This window comes from Panthera tigris, chromosome A1, assembly GCF_018350195.1.
Source record: "Panthera tigris isolate Pti1 chromosome A1, P.tigris_Pti1_mat1.1, whole genome shotgun sequence".
Taxonomy (NCBI): domain Eukaryota; kingdom Metazoa; phylum Chordata; class Mammalia; order Carnivora; family Felidae; genus Panthera; species Panthera tigris.
In genome coordinates this window covers 136,367,315-136,388,581 of record NC_056660.1, presented here as the reverse complement: position 1 = coordinate 136,388,581, position 21,267 = coordinate 136,367,315, and the positions used below count along the sequence as shown (strand labels likewise).

Sequence of the window (21,267 nt, the reverse complement as noted above, 5' to 3'; positions counted from 1 at the left end):
CAGAAGATAGAGAGCTCTTTACAGAACAGGCTCACTGCTGAAACAAATAATCCCCAAATCTCAGCCACTTAACACAATTAAGACTTTATTTATCACTCTCATCACATCTGATATGGATTGTGAGGCTTTCCTCCAAGTGTTGATTCAAGGGCCTAGGCTTCTTCCATTGAATGGCCCCACCACCTTGGTGTCTTTTACCTTCAGGCATTCAGATAAAAAAGAAAGAGGGCATAGAGGGTAATGGAAAATACAACAGGGCCTCACTAACACCCACATTCCATGGTTTCAACCCACTGCAAGAGAGAGTGGGAAATACATTCTTCCTGTGGGCCCCGTAGGGTAACCAATCATGCTGGTTTGCCTGGGACTGTCCCAGTCTTAGCACCTGAAGCCCAACCTCCCACATGAATGAGGAGAGTTGATCAGCATAGTGCTGCAAGAAGTGGCAGCAGCTGTGGTGAACATCTAACAGCCACAGGATGCTTGATAGGGCCTAATAAATAGCATTATTTAGCCCCTGCTCAACTTCTGAAACAACTGAGAAATAAGAAACATAGATGGGGGTCACCTTTTTCACGAAGAAACCTACATCAGGTAACAAGGCTTTTATCTTTGGGAGGGGCTCCCTAATACTGAACCCCATAAGGAGGTAGACTTTCCCACTCAGGCAGTGCTGGACCTCTCACATGGGAAGCATGACCTTTGGCACACAGGAGAAATCCCACTCTCTGTGAGCAGGTCTACTGCCAAAGAGAAAAAAAGGAGCTGCCCTTGTATACCCATTTGTCCCCCAAAGTTACCAAGTAGAGAAGCCACTCTATCTTCCTGGAGGGTGAGGAGGGGAGGGGGTGAGTGAAGGGGGAGTGAAACCTGAGAATAAACTGAGGGTTGATGGGGAGTGGGAAGGAGGGAAGGATGGATGATGGGCACTGAGGAGGGCACCTGTTGGGAGGAGCACTGGGTGTTGTATGGAAACCAATTTGACAATAAATTTCTTATTAAAAAAATAAAAATAAATAATAAATAAAAAAGAAAGTCCAGGCCACTGTAATGTTTGATCTTCCCTCATAAAGAAGGAAACATTGGCCAGAGGAAAATGCATTCTGATGTAGTAAGGAGTAGACCACGGAGTCTAACTGCGTGACTTGAGAGTAGAGGGCACCCAGGATTTCACCCCCAGAGAACTCAATGACAGGACTGGAATGTTATTGTGCTTTAGTTGGAGAAAGATGCATGAACAGAAAGGCATGGACTAGAACATAGAAAATGGAATCTAGAACACGAGAGCGGGAGGTGGCCACCTCAGCAAGCTCTAGTTGTGAGAGGAGGGAGGACACTGTCAGGGCCTGCTAAAAACTGACATTGTGGAGCCAATTTCCCTTGTTTTGTACCTCGAGTCAATTGTCCGCCCTTCTCCACTAGCATCACCACCACCATCACCACCACTGGTATAGTTTTCACTGTAAGCTAAAGAATCAGCATTCCGGTTTGTATGTATCAATCTCTGTGACTACAGTTAACACAGAGTTCCTGGGAAGGAGAGACCCTCCAGCAGTATAGGACAAATCAGGTTCCATGACTGCAAGGCTAAAGATGAGGTCTTGGACCACCGTGAATTCCCACGGAATAAATGCCACTTTGAAAGGCCCCTTGACAGCTAACAAGTAGCTCTCTTAGACGATACTCCACTGCACCATGCAGGGACCAAACGTTTCCTTCGAACTGACATTATCCCAGAGTGTGTAACTGTAAGAAAATGCATGATAATTCTAGACCAAAAGGAGATTATCAACTGCACAAATACTCTTCGGAGCTGATGCTATGGTACATGTTGGGAAGTGGGGAGAGGGGAAATGAAAGGCAATAACTTTCACTGGGCAACTGACTTGTTTTTTCCCAGGTCCTACCTACTTATTTTAAATAAAAAGAATAACCAGAGAACAGACAAGGGGAGGGTAAGTAAATTGACCAGAATGATAAAACTAGTAGCTCTACAGGATGGTATTCAAGCCTACGTCCACCTAGTTTGAAGAATAATAATGACAAAAGGAGATAATTAGTATAGATACAAAGTGCCCTTGTAATAAGACCTAGAAATTAGAATGCATAGTTACCTAAGAGACCCTCTCTCCTCGGGTTCTTTTTCAAACATTCAATAGATGCATGTTGTCTGAAATCATTTTTCAGTCCTACATGAAGGCAGAGAGATAATAAGCTCAATGAGAAACTCTGGGATAAAGGCAATCTATGCAGCGTACTTCCTGCTCCTGCCCCTGACCCACCATGTGTTATGTGTTTGAACAAGGGCTGGGGAAGTGATGGAGACTCAGTATTTATATGATTTGGTCCTGCCTTTGTGGAATCTTGCTCTTGGATTTTGAAAACGGATTAATTTCCAAATTAAAATTGCCACACTGCTGCTTAATATTCACTTTTTATAAACCTCCAACAGGAAAGATTCAATATTTGCATTGTTTTAAAAAATTTTTAATGTTTATTTATTTTTGAGAGAGAGAGAGAGCACAAGCAGGAAAGTGGCAGAGAGAGAGGAAGACACAGGTTCCAGGCTCTGAGCTGTCAGCACAGAGCCAAAAGCAGGGCTCGAATTCACCAGCCTTGCAAACATGACTTGAGACAAAGTCAGATGCTCAAATGACTGAGCCACCCAGGTGCCCCTGCACTGCTTTTTAAGAGCCCCTCGGTGGAGCATGTGACTAGAACCTTCCTCCTGGGCCAGAGGATGAGATGAAATGAGTCTTTTTTGGTGCAGATCCCGAGAACAGTGATTTAACTGGACTAGAAAGCCACCTTTGGTTAATGTAAAATTCCAGCTAGCACCCACACCTGTACCTCTGACTTTCCTTATTCCTTATGTCTCATCAGTGCTTCTCTAAGTATAGGCATCTGGACAAGTAGGGCACAATCTTCTGGGATGAATTTTCAAAATGCATCAGAATTAAATTTTTTGGGTAAACCTTAGGATTGAGAATCACTGCTTTAATCAAGGTGGTCCTAGTAGGAAAGCTGCCTTAAGCCTCACTTTGACTCAGAGTTTGGACTTTGTCTTGTGAGCACTGGGAAAGCACCAAAGGGATTAAAGCAGAGAAAAGACGAGGTCACATTTTGGACTGAAAAACATTAGCCCAGCTATAGTGTGAATAGACTGCTCAGACTAAGAAGACAAGATAGGAAGGAGGCTGTGGTTCAGGTGAGGGAGAATGTTGACCTAAGGTGGAGCAGTGCCAGTGAATGGGTTTGCAAGGCACCTAGGGACAAGAATCAACAGAGCCTGGAGACTCACTGGATGGAGGGTGGGGAGATCAACACATGCTGGAGAGGAAGAAATTAAAGATGAACCTCCTATATTTGAAGTGGGAGACACTAACATGAGCATCCCATTTTACCATAGAAGTCAGATTATATCCAGATGCTCTGATACTTAGGGTTTTTCAAATATATCATACTTCTTCAATCTGTATGATATTAACTAAGTGATGGGGCTTTGTTTCATTTTACAATTAAAAAAAGGGTATTCTTTGAAACAAAATTTTTGGCTTGGTTGGGGTGGGAGGGCCTTGATAATATAATTACATAATGTAATTAAAAGAATACATTGAGGCAGCTGTTGAAGTTATTTCTCTGTTTAGGTTCTCTGAGCAGTTGAACAATGAACCAAAGCTTCAGCTTTCATGCCATAGGACTGAAAATACCCTAGTCTCCTAACTTGAAATGTGCAAGTAGCACCATCTTTTTAAATATCATTGGTAAATCATCTCTTCCTTTTCCTCTCTGTCTCACTCCCTCTATCCTAGATTTTCCTGGGAAGCTTTATTTGGAGATTTTTAGTCCACAGATAGGTGATATCTGACTGGAACTGGAGGAACTGGGAGACTGAATGTAGCAATAGTAGTAAGGAAGAGGTAAAATCTGATCATTTGATTTTTCAGTTTCATTCTTTATATTTACAGTGGCTTCTTCTTGATTATGAATCATAAAAAATTATCATTATTGGAAATTCAAATAGTACTGGAAAGTATGATACAGAAAGGGAAAAATACTCTGTCATCCTGGGCTGCCTGGGTGGCTCAGTTGGTTAAGCATCCAACTTAGGCTCAGGTCATGAACTCATAGTTTGTGAGTTGGAGCCCCACATTGGGTTCTGTGCAGACAGCGGGAAGCCTGCCTGGGATTCTCTCTTTCTCTCTCCCTATCTTCCCCTCCCCCCCTCATACTTTCTCTTTCTCTCTCAAAATAAATAAATAAACTAAAAAAAAAAAATACTCTGTCATCTCAGCCTCACAGATAACCATGTTCACACTTTGGTATCTAATCTCCCAGATTCCTGCATTAACAGAGGATTAAGGTTAGGAAGGAGCCAGGCATTGAGGGGGCGGGGGCAGGGCTGAGAGAACATGTGTTCTTAAGAGAATGCTGGACGTGGTAGAGATGCTGGGGACTCCGTATATGCTAGAAAAAGGCATGTGAGGTGAACCTGGCAAGTTGTGAGGGTGGAAGCAGGAAGGGACCTTTCAGAGCACTGTGTGCATCTGTGTGTGCCCATGCACATGTACTCACTTGTGCACCTTTTAAAGAAATTGGATCATACTATGGATTCTCTTCCAAAACTTGTTTTTTCACATAGAGATCTTCCCACATCAGTACATTTAGATATAGTTCATTGCTTTAAAAAGAGCTATATATAGCACTCTATTATTTGGATGTACAAAATTTGTTGAACCAATCCAATTTTGATGCAAGTAATTTCCTGATTTTTGCTATTAAGAGCAAATGGACATTGTTAAATAAATGCCCATAGAAAAATTTCTGATGGCTTAATTCCTAGGATTGCTATCACTAAGTCAATGGCTATGCAGATTTAAAATTTTGCATTACCTGCTGCATACAAGATTGGCTTATTTGCTTACCCCCTTAGCAGCCTGGATGCAATTTATTTGTTGCCAATCTGATGGCCTAAAAAAAAAAATCTCATTTAAAATTTTATTTATTACTAGGACTGAACACCTTTTCATACCTTTCTTTCCTGTAGGTATTTATTATGTGAATTATCAGTTCACACCTTTTGTATCTGAATACTTTAGGTCAACTGCATCTCTGGGCCACTAAAAATTTTACTGTAGTGTTGTGCATCGTTTTACTAGAGCATTTGCTGTGTTGGAGGAGCAGTGAAAGTCAATGACCTTCAGTATCTTGGAGTCATTTGGGCCTTTCAGGTTTTACTAAAACTGCAGGGCATTTAATTTCTTTTATAATTACCTATATTTTTTCCTGACCTTATTCTGTTGACCCGTACCTCCTTGATCTGTGGACCCCCAAATTCTCAATTTCCACCAATTTAATCTTTTAAAGAAGAAAATTTAAAAGGCCATGTGGAATGCTTTGGGCTCCATGCTTTCATTTTCTATTTATGGATTTATGGTTTTCTGGGAAGGAGATACATCTTGCCTTTTGAATATGGTCTGTCTTCCTATTTCAACTTCACAGTTCTCCATCAGCAACCGGGAGAATTTGTGCCACTAGGAACCTAAATTAGTTCATGTGTCTGTTCCAACTAGCTTTGGACTGAAAAACACCAGATTTCCCCCCAACATTTTTATACTTAGCCTGTAGCTGGACAACCTGAAATAGTAAGTTTTCCTAAGAATTGTGTCACAGACTGCTTTCCGGATCATCAGGGATAAGAAAGAAAAACAAGGTAAGGAATTTTAAATAGAAATGTAAGGAGTCATTGGAGTCATAGATTTGGGATGTTTGGAGATCTTAGAATCCGGGCATTTGGAATGAAAATGCCCTTTTGATAAGGCACAAACCACTTCCCTTGTTTTATGGGCGAGACCCAGAGGGGTCGTGTGTGCCACCTAGACAGAGTCTTTCTTTTCTTTCTAGGCTGTCTCTTTCTTATCTAACTGGAGGAAGAATTCTACCTAGAAGATTAATATGTTATTAATTCCAGAAGTCACTTTAGCGATCAGATGTCACAAGGGAAGAAACTGACACTCAGAGAGTTGAAGTGACTTGCTCGGGGTCACTAATCACAGGGCACAGGTGGCATGCTTTCTCATTGCCAAAGATGGCTCTCTCTTCCAAGTCACCCTGGCGTTCCCACCAGGGATGGTCCCAGTCCTCAGAGAGGTGGGAACATTTTCAAAGTGTCAGACTGTGGTGGTTTCCTTCAGAAGTGAAGCGATAAGAGACTCCCTGCTGCCAGTGCTCTGAGAAAACATTAATCTGTACTGTAAGGTAGTCTAACCCTGCACTTATTGTGTCTTATTGAAAATGAATAATCCTCATGGTCTTATTGGTTTTGTGACTTGTGGAATAGTGTGTGTATTCAGAATAGGTGCATTTATATTCTTCAAGTAGTAAAATATCTCACTGCTTTCCTACTGTGTAAGCTGGTTCTTTTGTTTATAAGGAATACTCATGTAAGCTAGCTTGAGATGGGGGTTTTACTGTAGGAACTGAGACAGCTCCAAAGACTGAGACAGCCTGAGGAACTGGTCAACTCCAGTGACCCACTGCTCTCTCTATCCCTTTCTTATGGCTTCTCGCTTCTGCTTCTGTTCAGTTCTCCTCACTCTACTAAATTGGCTGATCCTGTTTATAAGATGTTTCTGAGCTTTAACTCTGGCTTTCTCATGGCTTTTGCTTACCATGTCCCTGACTCTCCCTCAGGGCATCCTCACGGGTTCTGCTCTTGTTGCTACAGGCTCATTCCTTCTGTGTTTCCTAGTTCCAATTCTTGAAAGACAGGGAATCTGATTGGCTTAGCTCATATTTTTGCACTGGAACATAAGTCATAGTTAGCCTCCAGACTATGGGATTGGCTGCCCCTCGGTCAGGTGCCCATCCCTGCACCAATCGGATGTGCACAAAGAGGGGTTCCCTCACATGACACTGACTGCCAATTTAGGGTCTGTTAATGGGTCGATTTCTTTCAAAGAGGCTGAGGAATCATAAGCACATTTAATGTCTCTGCTTTTTTTTTTCTTTTTAAGATTCAAGTATCATGGAACTGAATCTGTCAACTGGCCTCTTTTGTCAATTTTTAAGGTATTAGAAAAATGTGTTATTCAGGAATTTTTTCAACTATCTAACAGGGAGTTCTGGCAATACTGTGATTTCCCAACTGTGGACTGGTTGGCTCTTTTCCAAGTACTTGTATTGGGTTCATTCCCTTGAAACTGAAATTTCAGTGTGTCATTGCCAGAAATGAACCCATGTGCCTTGGCCTCTGAGTTTTGTCCTGAGAGGGTCTTGTGATTTTTACATTCCTGACCTGGCCCATTCCTTGCTGATAACTTTACTGCACCTAAGTCTTATTGTCATATGTAAACCATATTTTGTGGCCCATTTGATAGGAGTTAGGACCTTGGGAATGTGTGTGGCGTTGGGTAGATATGCAGAAAAAAGGAATTAAGCTTTACTGAGCATATATCATGAACCTGATGTGAACATTCTCATTTTATGGTTGAGGGAACAGAGGTTCCTAGAAGATAAGGCACTTGGCCAATGACACACAGCAAGCAGGTAGTGGGGCTAAAATTTGACCCAGATCTACCTAATTCCGAATCCCACTCTCTGTATCAGGCTTTGGAGTTGAGTGTTGAGGAGCGGGGTAGGAAGAGGAGGCTATACCGGGTGAAGAGAATAGAGACCATCACAGGTAAAGGTACAGAGGCAGGCAAATAGGAAGTGAGGCAGAGACTCTTGACAGGAGTGGCAGATTCCTGCAGAAGAGAGAGGGAGATTAAATGTCAGAGGCAGTCAGATTCTTGCACAATATAAAGGCCAGCCTAGGGTGTAACTGACATTTTTGGAGGCCTTGGGGAGTTACTAAAGACGAAGCATGATGTGACCAAGGCAGCTGTTTAGATTACAAGGATTAGTCTGGAGACAGGTGTCAGAAGGATAGGAATAGGAAAAGACTTGAGGTGATTTAGGCACACATAGCTTTGGCGGGTCCCTGTAATCTTAGAGCATGTCTCACAGCTGGCTTCATTGTCTCAAGCAGGGACCCCTTTCAAGTCCTCTACCTCCTCGTCTTCTCTGTGACAGTCACAAGCTTGGAACTGTCAGTCCTCTGGGAAATGAGCTCTCCTATAAAGCATCACCTTTGATGGAGAGAAATGCTGTTCATTTCTCATAATGTTTCCAATTCGAAGCTTCCAAGTGTTGCATTTTTTTATTATTATTTTTAAAAACAGAACTACTCCAAAGGGTAGTGAGCACTGGGAAGCTGAGGCTGTGGTCTAAATTTCCCCTGAAAGTCTTAACCACTAGTGAGATTTTGTATATGTATCATTCATATCATTTCCATCCTTGTTCTCTGTTCCTGTCACTCCAAGTGTGAGAAGAGATGGACGACTGAGATAAAGGAGAAGTTCCTAGGACTTTACCTTCTATTTCTCCTTTTTCTTTTCTATAGTAAAATTACCATGAAATTGCTTACAAGAAGTTGCCAGCAGTCTGGCTAAGCTACTCGTGGATTTATCTTGGGAAGAGTGAAAATCCATAAATTTTATTTTCTTCCTGGCATTTTGCAGCTATCAGGGCTATTTATTTAATTTGGGCATGCCAAACAACATAAATAATGTTGGCACTGAAACAAGTCTTTCTGTCACTAGAGATTAAGTATCACGTTTGGAGGTGAGTTGGTTTGTAAGCTTTATTGCAGAGAAGACTAAAGAAGATGGAGTTTAACCCCTAGATCCCAAGGGGTCATGTAATAATAATATAGGTGGAAACCCAGTGGATAAAAATGGTGACAGGTTGACCTGCCTTTTCCTTTTACCCAAGGCTAAACTTGGAGCCTCTCTTCCTTGAAATAGCTCAAGTCCTAAAACAAACTTACAACCTTGACAAAACAGAGGAAGAAGTCCTCTGTGCAAAAGTTAAACTGGTGATTCCTCCCACTTAATGAAATATTAATGAAACCAAATCAAAAACCTTAATTGGTTTCCCTCAATGTGTACCACACTATGCTAGGAGCCAACACTGAATACTTTTTCCTTAAGTTTAGGTACAGAGAAAATTTGTCCTTTCATAGTTAACAGTCATTATTGAAGCAGAGCTAAGTTGTTAAAATTCTGAATTCTATTTAACAACCTCAAGGATACAATCTTTACCCAGTGGTTTCTCTGATGAGTGCTGAAGTCAACTCATGTATTGTCTAGTGCTTAAAGCATAGGCCATTAGATGTTTCAGACAATATGAGACCCATGGATTCCTTAAAAAGCTGCCTTTTCTGGGGACTCTCTGGATGTGGAAGCAGGTCCTAGCCATCAAGTCATGGGGCTTTGCTGTCAGACATGGGAGAAGGCCAGGTGCTGGGTGAACCTTAAACTAATTGCTTAATCTGGTGGCTAGAATCACCATGTCTTCCTCTTGATCCCGTCACAGATACATTGGGTGGATATAAGGGTTAAAAGAGTTTTAGGTAGGAATAGTGAAAAATAGGATCTTTTCAACATAATGGAGTTGGTCCAGGCAAGCTTTGTGCACAGTTTTGTTGATATTTAGTCCTAATCCAGGGTAGTTGTGATGGTCATATCTATACGGTTTCTGTCTGTAGGAACTCCAGGATCCAGGGAAGACTAGCCATGGTAGATCTGTTGATTTAAGCTCTCTAGAAAACAAAGGGAATTGTGGGATTCTTGAACAATGATAGTAGACTATGTCTGTGCCATCCTCTCAGCAGGAAGAGGGATTCCAAGTAGGCAAAGGACTCTCTGATGTGAAGGAGGGCTCATATTCCCCATCTTGAGACATGCATTTTTCATAGTCAAGGAATGCTTTTGAGTACAACAGAGAGTTGTATCTTCCTGCCCAGGGACCAAGTAAATTCCTACATAGAGGCTGCCTCAAGGGGCCTTCAATGTCGGTGGTCACCTAAGGGTCAGACTATTCACTTATCTGGAAAAGTTGTATTTGCTTGGGGTGGGGGCTAGGGTACAAACCCTCTAGTTTTGAGAGAAACTGAGCAGAGCAGGGACTACAGAAGAATTGGAGATGGCAGGAAAGAATGAAAGCATTCATTGAAAAATGAAACAGTCTAACAGAACTGACAAATCCTTTGAGATACCAGCGATCACTGGGGAAAGGAGGGACTTAGGTTGAGTTACAGTAACACAACCATGTGAAAAATAAAAGCCAAATACCTTCCTGCCCATAATTCAATCTTTAAATATCACCAAGGCCTGTGTACCCCCCAAAAAATGAGGGTTTCTCAATGTTCAGTGAAACGTTGTCTCCTTTAAGGTCATCGCCATTTTCATCCAAGTTTTGTGGTATAAAAGACTTGGGAAAGTGAACATAAGTAAGGGACTGGTCTGGGTGGTATGCTAGCTGCAGGGGGTCAGGGAGAAAAAAGAGAGTCCAAGATTAGCTCTTGGGGTCAGAACTGTATTTAGAGACTTGACCTATAGGCCTGACATGATTAAATAACATTAGGCAGTCATAGTCAACATTTGTCTAATGTGGCAAATAGCACCAGGGGGACCTTCTCACTTTCCTCAAGTTGGTTGCTGAGAATGTCTATCTTAGTTACCTCTTCAGTTGGAGGGAAGGACAAGTCCTAATTTGGTTAAAACCAGAATTCCTTATCCATTAGCTCTTGTGAACTGAGGTTGGTCAAGAACCAGGATTGACCATGTGGGACATATCTCTTTACTGATACTCACACAACCATATAATGACAGTGTATTGTTTACTTATTACTCTGTAACAAATTACCCCAAGATGGGGTGCCTGGGTAGCTCAGTTGGTTAAGAATCCAACTTCAGCTCAGGTCATGATCTCAGAGCTCGTGAGTTCAAGCCCTGCATCAGGCTCTGGGCTGATAGCTCAGAGCCTAGAGCCTCCTTCAGATTCTGAGTCTCCCTCTCTCTCTGTCCCTCCCCTGCTTGTGTTCTGTTTTTCTCTCTCTCTCTCAAAAATAAATAAACATTTAAAAAAAAATTTAAAAACCCACAACAATAAGAATTTATTTCAGACAATTTCTGTGGGTCAGGAATCCAGGACATGCTTAACCAGGGGTTTCTGGCTCTAAGTCTCTCTTGAGGTTGTAGTCAAGATGTTGGACAGCGTTGCATCATCTGAAGGACCGACTGGGGCTGGAGGATCAGAGTACAAGATGGCACACTTGTATGAATGGTGACTTGATGCTGGCTGTTGGTAGGAAGTCTAGTTCTTCACCACATGGGCTTCTCGATAGGGCTGCTTGAAGTATCTTCATGATATGGTGTCTTCCTCTCCACCAGAGCAGATGATCCAGAGAGAACAAAGTGGAAGCCTCAATGATTTTTATGACCTAGTCTCATAAGCCACTCTGTCAATGCTCTGATGTCCTATTGGTCACATAGTTTGCCCTATTCAGTGTGAAAAAGAACTGTGGATACGAGGAGGTGAAAGTCACTGAGAGCCATCTTGAGCTACTCTACTGAGAATTTACCGTGAGACAGGCACCTTCCCAAGCATTTTACATACAATAACCCTGAAGGGTTATTCCTTATCATCCGTATTTTACAGATGAGGAAACTGAGGCTTTGAGAGGGTAAATGACTTTTGCAAGGATTTTCCATGCCCACTTTGCCCTTGATTTGCACTTCTAAAGAAAAAAGTTCATGCCACGCTTTTCTTTCATCACACAAGCACTGAGTGCCTACTATGAAACAGACTATTAGGATCTAGGAATCCAAGAATAGCAAGACCAGGCCCTGAGGCATGTGAAAGAGTTACATGTGGGGTGCCTGGGTGGCTCAGTAGGGTGAGCGTCCAACTCTTGGTTTTGGCTCAGGTCATGATCTCACGGTTTGTGAGTTCCAGCCCCACATTGGGCTCTGTGCTGACAGTGCAGAGCCTGCTTGGGATTTTCTCTCCCTCTCTGCCCCTCCCCCACTTGATCTGTCTCAAAATAAATAAGCTTAAAAAAATTTTTTTTAAAGAGTTACATGCACAAAGATAGTACATACACAAAGTATTTAAGGTATGGTGGGGCTCAACCAAGAAAGTAATCACTATTTTGTGGGTAGGAATACCCTTCTTGTAGGCTTGATGCTTGAAAGACATCTTAAAAGGGATCGGGCACTTTCTCAACCATGGATGCATTACTACCTATAGGCCTGAGAATAGGAGTGGGACTTCCACTGATTCCTACATAGGGTAACCATCTTCAACTCCTAGTTTTGGTGTATGTTTGGTGAAGCTGGATGACACCTGATAATATGGTCTCACGAATGGAGTCATGGGGTTCCAGAATCAGGACACAGTTTTCACACCTTGTTTTTCCACCAACCCCCTATGTGACCTCTGGGAAATTCTTCAAGTACATATGTCTTGGCTCTAGTTTTTGTTAAATGGGCATAAAGTAGTCTTTCCCTACATCATGCGAGAGAGAGTAGTAATGACAATTGAATAAGTTAAAAGATGAAAAAATTTAAAAAGTTCAAAGCTCTGCTTTCAAGAAGACTGAAGTCATCTAGTCATCTAGAACTGAGCTAGTTCTTCTGTAACATATTTCTTACCACTGCCACCCTGTCCTATGCCCACCATACAAACATGGAGAGGCCGTCATTTTGACTTCATTTTCACAGTTTAAATTTAGCCAAGGGGGAAAATAATAGCTCCTGAGGATGCTTGATGTAATAGGCAACCTCTGAAACACTTTAGAGACACTTCAATTGTCCATCCAAAGTCATGTTGCTGTAACTGTTGGATGATGATGGACAGAGAGAAAGAAGTGTAATGTTTGTGACTGTGACATCATTCGTGCTTTGTGTAGCTTTCAGGACGAGTACCAGGTAGATGACATGTTCTGATGTTCACTGTTGCAATACATTTCATTCTCTGAGAAGTCAAGGACATTCATTTCTGATGTGATAATCCTGTGGTTTACTATTATTATTGCATAAGCAGATGAGCAATGTTTTCCTGTGAACAGTCCTTTTCATACATATGTCGACCACAGAAGGATGCTGACTATCCTTACCCTGAACTGGATGCTAATGGGGTAGTATTCCAGATAAAGGTCATGGTCACTTTCCCATATATACCCTGGGCCCCATTGTCATCATAGATGAACAGACTAGATATTGAAGGGGAGTACAAAATTCCTCAGAAATAACAATTATTTCATATATGCATGAATCTGGTAACATTATTCCTATGAATAATAAAATAGGATACTGATCTCTTTTAAAATCAAGTCCCTTCGTTTCATTATGCTCTCTGCTCCTTTTCTCACCCTGGGCCCTGGAAAGCTAGCCCCACACTTTTAGGCACTCTCTTATCACTACACAACAGTGTCAGATTGATACAATGTTGTGACGTTGTATACACCCCAAAGGATGGTGGTAAGCCTGCTCCAATATACATCATGTTTTGAAAATACTTTCTCTCTTCTGCCCAAGGAGGCTCAAGCAATTCTGGGGTGAAGTTTGGCAACCCTGGATTGGGAAGTGAAGATCACCTTGTTCTATGGAAAGTGAAAGAGGAATTGAAGCAAGGAAGCTGAAGCTCTTCATTTGGTTCCAGAATATCTACTTGCCCCTCTCCCTTGAACACTCCAATTACCAGTGGTCAAGGCGTTGTGCCTGGCACAATACTTCACTGTGGTTAGAAGAATAGATGTGCTAAGTATTAAAAGCCCATCATATTCTTCAGCAACAATTCTTATGTTTTTTTAATTAACATACAGTTAAATTAAATTCTTTGATGTGCAGTTTTATGAGTTTTAATGCCTGTATGGATTCATGTAACAACTACCACAATCAGGATACATAAGTTCTGTCACCCTCAAAGCTCTCATGCTCTCCCCTTGTGGTCACACAGTCTCCCTACTCTAAGCCCTTGTAACCACTAATTTGTGCTCACTATAGTTTTGCCTTTTCCAGAAAGACACACAAATTAAGTCAGGCAGTATGTAACCTTTTGAGACTGTCTTCTTTCCCTCAGCATCATGTCTTTGAGGCTCATCCACATTGCTGCACTTATCAGAAGTATATTCCTTCTTATTGCTGATTGCTGAGTAGGGTTCTATTGTCCTAAGGCACAGTTAACTTGGCACATTTCAGTATGGCGCAGGCCCCAGGAGCCCCTAGAAGAAATGGCACTTGGGTAACGAAGTAAAGAAGTAATTAATATTTACTTCTCGGATTCTATAGCTACTTGTCATACTCATGTTGGATGATCATCTGGAGATAAAAAAGAATAGGCAGTTTTTATTCCAGAGACCCAGGTTTCCCAGTGTAGGTTACTGGCACCATCTAATGCAGTAGTAACCAAAAGAGGGATATTGCCCCCCCACAGGACATTTAGTGATATCTGCAGACAGTTTGATTGTCACACTGCAGGAGTGCTACTGGCATCTAGGGTGTAGGGGCCAGGGATGCTATTAAACTTCCTACAATGCACAGGATGCCTCCAAAACAAAAAGTATTGGTCCAAACGTCATTAGTGCCAAGGTTGAGAAATCTTGGTATAATGTATCCCAGACATCTCTTTAAAAAATACACTTAATGTGTTTTGGGTTGGGCCAAAAACATCAGCAGGAGAATAGTAGGCTTTTTGAAGGCAGTAATTACTTTTCTCCAATTTTTAAATAGCAACCAAGGAAACAAGAGTCAGAAAGACGAAGAGAGTGATTATTCAAACCTATAAAGAAATTGTTCAAACCTCCTTCAAACAACTCTCATTTACCACACAAATTGTGGATCCCCTAGACAACTGTGGTTGCCTATCTCTGTACCAATACATGTCCTATCCTCTGCCTGAAATGCCTTCACAATTCTCTTAGCTTGGAGAACTCATCCCTAGGGATCACTATCTTTTGATGCCTTGGTCAGGTATCTTTCTTTATGGCTCCCAAAACAACTGTCATGAAGAACATGACATTCTTCATAGCACAATTTATTGGTTTCTTATCACTGTGCTATCTTCTGCAAAGAGTCCAATCCCTGGCACAAGTTGGTGCTCAGTAATTACTGAATCAAGAAAATAATTTTTTAGATATATTTGGATACTCATTCATCCAGATGCTCAACCATTTAATAAATATTTATCAAATACTAAGTGCCATGTAATATGAGTGTTGGAGATATAGGAGTTAGCAAAAGGCATTAAATCCCCTGTCCTCATAGGGCTTACATTCTAGAGCAGCGGTTGGCAAGCTTTTTCTGTAAAGAGCCAGATAATAAATATTTTTGGCTTCATGGACTATGCAGTCTCTATTGCAACTACTTAACTCTAAATAAAACAACCAAACACAACATGTAAATGAACACGAGCAGCTGTATACTAATAAAACTTTATTTACAAAAATAGGCAGCATTTTTGTAAATAAAAAGGACTGTTATGATTTAGCCCTCATACTGTAGTTTTTCAGTTTTAGAGAGAAATCAAATAATAAATAACTAAATATAAAATTCAAGTAGTAAAAAAAAAAGCAGAATAAGGAATAGCAAGAAGAGAAGGTGGAATTTAAAGCAGTTGGTCAGGGAAGGCCTCTCTGAGGAGATGACATTTGACAGACATCTGAATGAAGTGAGGGAGCAGGCCAGAGGAAGAGCCAGTGCAAAGGCCCTGAAGCAGGAATGTGCTGGGGGTCTTCTGGGACAGTAAGAAGGCCCGTGCAACAGGAAAGATACAAGCAAGGAAGGTAAGAGTTGAGGTCGCAGAGGTCAAAGGGACCAGACTGGGTTACCATGTGGCCCTGGAGTTGATTCTCAGTGTGATGAGAAGCCTGTGGAAGTTTTGAGAGAGGTAATAACCAATAAGAAGGGGTCAGGGTGACTTTTGACATCCCCTACTTGTCCATTCCGTGGATTTGGGTCAATTAGGAAAAGGAAAATCCAGCCTTGGGTTTTAGTCTCCACTTAGTCCCTCTGACAAGCGTCCTTGGGATTGTTGGGATACAATTCGGACAGCTGTACATCATGGTCCTTAGTCTTATGTGCTGCTGAAGTTGCCTAAGAAACCCCAAATCAAATGGTATCAAATAGTATTCTTGAGACTTTCTAGAACTTTGACATCTTTCAAACGCAAATTAAAGCAATGATTTCTGGGGCCCCATCTCAGTGTTTTGAGGCAAACAGGAGGGTGCTGAATCTTAGAGGTGCCCGTTCCTTTTCCCCAGGGGTCACATCCAATTCCTGAGACCTTTCACCTCTCAGACAAGTACTTCCTTGTCTTCATTTTGAGATAATGAAGAGCAGTATAGATGAAATAGGACAGAGAGTAAGCAGCAAGGTACCTCTCTAAGTTATGGAAACTTGTGTAAAAGAAACCTTGTGGTGACAATGATGGTTTCACTTCCTGTTCTTTGTTGAACTACAGGTTGCCAGGAAAGCCCTGTCACACATTTGCATGCAGGTTAAATTTCTCAAAACCTGAGCCACAACAGCTTAGTACCTATGGGGAATATGATACAAATGCTGCTGTGCTGTGGTCATTGTCAGTGGGTAAATTTCTTTAGCAACTTGATGTGGCTGTTTTATTGGATCTGACTGGAACAAATCCAGTCATGGGCTATTTGTTAGTTGCTTTTCCTTCCTTTTGACATACTGTTTTGGACAGAGAGTCTGAGAGACAAGATGGAGAAACAAAATACATTTTCATTATCATTAAATTCTACAGGGGCTTCCAAAATAACCCTAGACAAACTCATCATGGGCCAGCATCTTTTACTTTTCTATGTGCTTTTGGAGGTTTTGACACCACGGATGAAAATGTGCTTTCCAAACAGTGTGGACTTTACCTAAAAGTGTTGTCAACTGAGTCATAATGAGCATCGTGGTTCATTCTTTTCCCATTGTTGTCTTCATTAGGTGTACAATTTTCCCTAATCTCACATGCATACAGTCTTTGACTTTTTACCCACAGGTCTGATTAAGCATCTTCTATTCATTTATCAATGTCTAAGAATGAGCAAATGGGGATCAACTCCAAAATAAATATTCCTCTCCTAGTTGCCATGGCCAAATGCAATTTGATCTTGGCTTAAAACAATAAAGATGGAAGTGATGAAATAATATTAATTTTGTGCTAATAAGCATCTTCCAAGCTATAACAGAGGATGGGAAATGTAGTCCCAAAATTGGACTTTCAACCTGGATCTGAACTGCAGAGTTGTTAGTAGGTATCTTAATATTAGGTCTGGAGATGTTAAACTGGCACACACATTGTTATTTCTAATCTGTCCTCTCTGTTTTCCGGGCAAAATGGACACTTGCTAAATATTCTCTGTTGAACGAACTGGGAAAGTGGAAATGTACCCTAGGTTGCAGTAAAAGACAGTTTTAGCAGGTTAATCTTGCCCAAGCCCTACTTTGAGGGACTTAACTCATTTGGAAGGCTACATAAGACCCTGGGTATGGGAGTTATATTTGGGGAGCAAATGGGCAGCTCCAAATGGTTTTGTTGCCTTTCTACAGAATATAGCCCCAGAGGCGCTAGTGAGGAAGATGGGGTTTAGGCTTGTTGCTTGCTTCTATCAATATGGCCTATTCAGACTTCTTCCCTTAAAATTAGAGCTTTATGCTAGGGAGAAAACAGGACTGAAAACAAACTGAGGTTTCTCTTAAGTTCCAGTAAAGCAGCCTCCACTCTGAGTCAGTGAGTGAAACAGTGAGGGCACAGGAAGCTAAATTCCGTCACCGAAGAGCCCCAGAAAAAGGGATCTAAAATACTTTTTTTTTTTCCAAAGGAGAACGCATTAATAAAATGATGGGGAAGACACAAAATAGAAGAACAGAGAAAGAAGAAAGAGGAAGTAGAATTCAGGAGGAAAAAAATTTTAAGACATTAGCCCATTGAAATGTGAGCAGAAGGCACAATCACACCCAACCTACTCCAGCCCGGTTTACCTGCCAAAACTTTAACTCAACGACATGGGACTCCCATCAGCTATTTGTCTCAGAATCTGCAAAATGAAGTCAGGAAATTTGCTAGTACCAATGGTGTGCTGGTTATCTTTGTTTCCCCCTATGTATCCAGATGTTTTGCACCTGAGGAGATTCCAACAGAGTGACATAATCAATAACTTATAAGCCATGTCTACAAATGCAAAGTGAAATGTGGAATTGAGATGGTATGGAGGAGGAAAAGATTTTAAAAATGAACCTGAACGATCCACATGAATAATAGATTTACACTTTTGTTCCAGAACCATGGCCCACTGAGATTCGGATTTTGACTCTAAGGGGATAACAAAGGTTGTGGGAGCCCAGGGATACAGACGTCCAGAGTTGCCATTCATACAAGTTGGTTCACTGGTTAACTGCTTAGCTCTCGACCTTGTCAAACAGATCCTGACTGACTGAGTGAGCTTCATGACACTGATTCTTTACTTGCAATATACGCATTATGTCATAGTGAGATCACCTCCACTCTGTGCAGTGTAGTGGAATGTTACCTTCATATGGCCCTCTCTCTACATCCAACATCTAATGGGATAAAAGCCTGCTAACACAGCATGTAAAGACAGATTTAGTTTTGGCCACTGCACTCCAGACTCCTAGAGGAGTGTGACCAAATGCCCATCAACCAGGTGGACGGTGAGTTTTTCATTTCATAAGTGAGAAAAATCAAAGACTATATGTGCGGAATAGCATGTACTATAGGATTTTCTCCTGGGTCTTCTTTTCGGTACCTTTATCCCTGAACTGTTACACCCAAGCCATACCAACTCAGTAGGCCACATTTAGACTACTTAACACTTTCTCTCTTTAATTTCACCAGTGGCACAGAATCTCTTCCAGGTACTTCTGGCCGTTCCCAGAAGTAATCTACTGAAGACTTATGAGCAAAAGTCATCTTCAGCAAGAGCACCCACCGCTCGCCTCTTCCTGGGTCTCGGGTGTTTGTCAGGACATCTTTCACCAGAATCCCGACCCCAGCTCATGGTAATAATTAGTACTCTGTGAAATCCCAAAGTATATTAAAGATGTGTGATAATGAAAAGTTGATCTTCGACCTACTCTTAGAAATGGACAGGGATGAATACACCAGAATACTGAGATCCCCCTTACTTTAAAGGAGAAAGCTCCAAGTAACTCAGTGATGATGGCAGGAAGAGACAGGTTGCTGTTTGATGGATTTGAGTAGGGAGAAAAGACAGAACAAATAATTAAGAGCCTAATTTCTTGTTTGGTTATTTTTTTTTAACATTTATTTTTTGAGAGACATACAGACACAGAGCACAAGTTGGGGAGGGGCAGAGAGAAGGGGACCCAGAATGTGAAGCAGGCTCTAGGCTCTGAGCTGTAAGCACAGAGCCCAACATGGGGCTCGAACCCACAAACTGTGAGATCATGACCTGAGCCAAAGTCAGACGCTTAACCGACTGAGCCACCCCTAATTCCTTTTTACTTCTTTCCCATACCAATATGATTTTAGTAAATAGCAAACCATTCATTCTGGATTTTTTCCTCTTAATTTAGGAGGAAACCCCTTCCCAAGTGAGACAAAGGCTCATTCTTTTTCTTTCATAAGGAGCTGAAGATGTTTTTTCATGAAACATCTAGCGTATGCCCACATACACTTGCATCAGAATGCTATCTACAGAGGATCATCCTGTTTTCTCTCTTCTAAAAACACCCTTTCAACACGAGAATTCTCAATATGAGTGAAGGGAATATTCTGTTTCCTCCCTGAAGTCTATCTACAGCTACCTTTGCCTTCTAGCCTGCAACGTGGACCTCTGTTCTCCCTGAATTCCAGAAATGAAAGATGCCTTCAAAAACGAACACCTTTTAAAAATAGTGACTATGGGCGCCCTCTGCTGTCTACTTAAGTTGTTCAGCTGTATATGAGTGATAAGAGCAAAGCATGAAGCTGGGGAGGGATTACACCTTACACAAACATTAAGTATGTATGTGTGTCTATGTGTATATAGCACATGCATATATATGTATGTATGTGTGTATGCATGTATATTTTAACCTTTTTCACTCAGTGGCCCCTTCGAGGTTCTGCTGAAAAGTGCACATATGAGCATGTGCATGCACACATATACACACAGCCACCATTTGGACACACAATACAGAGACAGAATTAAAAACATGAGCTCTGGCATCAGACCACCTGTGCTTGCCCACTCCCTGATATTACATCTATGGTCAAGAACTTAACTTCTCTCAGCTTGTTTCCTCATCGGTGAAATGGGGTTTTCCTGAACGTTAAATGAGATACTGTCTACCAAGTGCTTGGTACAGACAGCCTCGCAATCATTAAGTCTTATTATGTGTTAGCAGGTTTTTTAAATGTTATAAACCCTAGCATACAAAGCATGTTGTTGTGAAATTCCCTGTTACTTCAGCACCAATGTGTCAAAGAAATGGCTCTGCTAATCTAAATTGGAAATGACATTTCCTCTGCTCTCCATAGTTTTAAAGAGGATGATAAGCCCGATGGCCCCAAAGCCTCATGTGGAGTTGCTTGATCTCTCCTGGCTTCTCAGTGAGCAGCATTCCTATTGAATTATCTGTGGACGTGCACGTAGCCATCATGGCACTGGCTACAATCAGAACATACTCTTTCAACTGATACTAATTCAGTAATTCCCAGCCATGAAAGTGAAGGAAGGCCTCCTTAATCCCCTTGAACCTTAATGGTTATATAATGTGCCCCACCGGAGTGCAATGGGGTCCATCAGGAGGCTCTGCTGCTGAGCTGCCAGGCATGTCCCTTGGATTCGTGGATTTAAAATCAATTCAAGTTGTAGGGCAGTCACTTTGTGGAGGTTCTGTCTTCCTTTGTGATGTCACTTGTAATTGGACAGGATGATCTTGCTGACTGGCAACAAGGGAGATCTGTGGAATGTGTGACGTGGTGCTGCTGGGCTCTTCTGGGTGAGGAGGTTGGCCTGACTTGGGATAGGAAAAAGGAATCAGCAAAGATGAAGGATGTGAACATCACTAATCAGGCAATGCATTTCCCAGGCAGGCCTGCAGGTGACAGACCACGATTCCTCGATGTCTTCCAGGTGGGCTCAGGAGCTGCTGGTGCATTTTCCTCTCAGAGCCTAATCAAATGAGGTCTTCTATCCCAGACACCCGGCTTTGGAGTATTTCAGCTGTCGGGCACTGATTAGCAGCCAAATGTGGGGTTCTTTTCTTTCTGCTGGGCCTTCTTTTCCAGACCCCACCTTTTTTTTTTTTTATTAAATTTTTTTTTTTTTAACGTTTATTTATTTTTGGGACAGAGAGAGACAGAGCATGAATGGGGGAGGGGCAGAGAGAGAGGGAGACACAG

At 41.7% G+C, this 21,267-nt stretch overlaps 2 protein-coding genes and 1 long non-coding RNA gene across 8 annotated transcripts in view; 1 reads left to right on the top strand and 2 right to left on the bottom strand.

The window, feature by feature from the left end:
- The window catches only part of PTCD2 (pentatricopeptide repeat domain 2), a 120,121-nt gene that overhangs the window by 59,263 nt on the left and 39,591 nt on the right, over nucleotides 1-21,267 (bottom strand). The window lies entirely within an intron of this gene.
- LOC122239394 lies at nucleotides 11,033-21,152 on the bottom strand. Of its 2 annotated transcripts, none has more exons than XR_006218442.1 (3): nucleotides 20,646-21,152; nucleotides 17,880-18,020; nucleotides 11,033-11,407 (listed from the first exon to the last, which is right to left on the bottom strand). It is a non-coding gene; the product is annotated as an uncharacterized LOC122239394 (long non-coding RNA). The 2 variants fall into 2 exon arrangements; XR_006218438.1 differs by lacking the exon at nucleotides 11,033-11,407 and adding an exon at nucleotides 13,770-14,113.
- Nucleotides 18,403-21,267, top strand: part of MRPS27 (mitochondrial ribosomal protein S27) — a 130,160-nt gene continuing 127,295 nt past the window's right edge. For 2 of the 3 annotated variants that reach the window (XM_042988112.1, XM_015536556.2), the window contains exons 1-2: nucleotides 18,403-18,569; nucleotides 18,754-18,917. The gene's annotated coding sequence lies outside the window, so the exon portion shown is untranslated. Of the gene's footprint in view, nucleotides 18,570-18,753; nucleotides 18,918-20,954; nucleotides 20,999-21,267 lie in introns of all 3 variants that reach the window. The other variant, XM_042988122.1, reaches the window with a different exon arrangement.